The following is a 1463-nucleotide window of genomic DNA, read 5'->3' as shown; positions in this document are numbered from 1 at the left end:
TGCTAAGAGATTTGGCCTTTTCTGGATTCACAGAAACCATCAGCCATGCCCTTGTTTTCAAAACAAAGTCCTATATATAGGTGTGACTGCTTGGTCTTTGAAGATGGTGAAAAGTGGGCAAAGTGGGCCTTCCCTGGCGGCGCAGTGGTTGAGAGTCCGCCTGCCGATGCAGGGGACACGGGTTCGTGCCCCGGTCTGGGAGGATCCCACATGCCGCGGAGCGGCTGGGCCCGTGAGCCATGGCCGCTGAGCCTGCGCGTCCGGAGCCTGTGCTCCGCAGCGGGAGAGGCCACAACAGTGAGAGGCCCGCGTACCGCAAAAAAAGAAAAAAAGTGGGCAAAGTGCCCTCATGGCAGTGGTAGGAACCCGCTTAGAAGGGCTGCATGGCTCCCCAGAAAGTTTTGGCCATTTTCAAACTCTTAACACATTAAGTAACCAGACAGAAAATTCCCGCGGTTAGCAGAGCCTCTCACTCTGCACTTGGGGAGGTTTCACAGGGTCCCTAGTACTTCAAGATTCACATCCTTATTTCTGTTTTAAGCACGTTTATTTTCCATCTAGTTAGAAGATGTTCTTTGATTCTTGGGAAACAATTTCTTGAAAGGTGAAGAGGATAAGGAAAGGAGTAGGAAATGGAGAGGCGATAGCAGGATGTGTAAAAGCTTCTAGAAGACAGATAAATCCTCCCGACTCCAGGTAATGGCCTTCCCAACCCGCCCCCGCCCCGCTCCCCCCTTTCCCCGCCCCCCCCGCCCAGTCTCTGCCGAACTAGACAACCTGCCACAGGCTCAGGGCCCACCATCCAGCTCTCCCCTGCCCTGCTGGGGGTGGAGGGGTGGGCTCGCCCACAGCAAGTTTCCAGTCCCAGAAGCCCGCTCCCTCCTGGGGCTGCCCCCCGACCCCTCCCACGTGAGGAGGATCGATGGGTAAGAAAACGGTGTGGGCAGCAGAGGAGCCAAGCGAGTCGCTCCGGCCGGAAAACCCGCTCTGCCTCCTTCGACAGCGACATCGGCTCGACCCCTCCCGGGCGGAGCACACAATAGGCGGCTGCTCCACGTTGTCGCGCAGCCCCTCGCCGCCCCGGTCCTGGGGCCTTGCGGGGTGGGGGGACGCGAGAGTTCCCCAGCCTTCCTGCGGGCACTGCAGCCTCCGGGGCGGGAAAGGAGCGCTGGGGTAGAGCGCGCCGCACACTTGGAGACATTTCGTGTCGTCCCCCCCTCCCCGCCCCAAAATACACACAAACGAAAATGAAGCAACCAGACCTCCCCTCCCGGAGGCGGCTGCACCAGCAATATCAGCTGCGGGCGGAGCCCGAGCGGTTGCCACTTCCCCCCTCTTCCCTCGTGACCCTCGGCCCCCCTCCAATGCTCCCTCCGCCTCCACACGCCCTTCCTCGCCAGACACACCCTCCTCCTCGGGCTGCTCGCGCACGGAGCACGGGCTCTCTGGGGGAGGGAGCGGCC

This window comes from Lipotes vexillifer, unplaced genomic scaffold, assembly GCF_000442215.2.
Source record: "Lipotes vexillifer unplaced genomic scaffold, Lipotes_vexillifer_v1.1 scaffold560, whole genome shotgun sequence".
Lineage (NCBI taxonomy): Eukaryota > Metazoa > Chordata > Mammalia > Artiodactyla > Lipotidae > Lipotes > Lipotes vexillifer.
The sequence above is the reverse complement of the archived record's forward strand: the minus strand, read 5'-3'. Positions refer to the sequence as shown.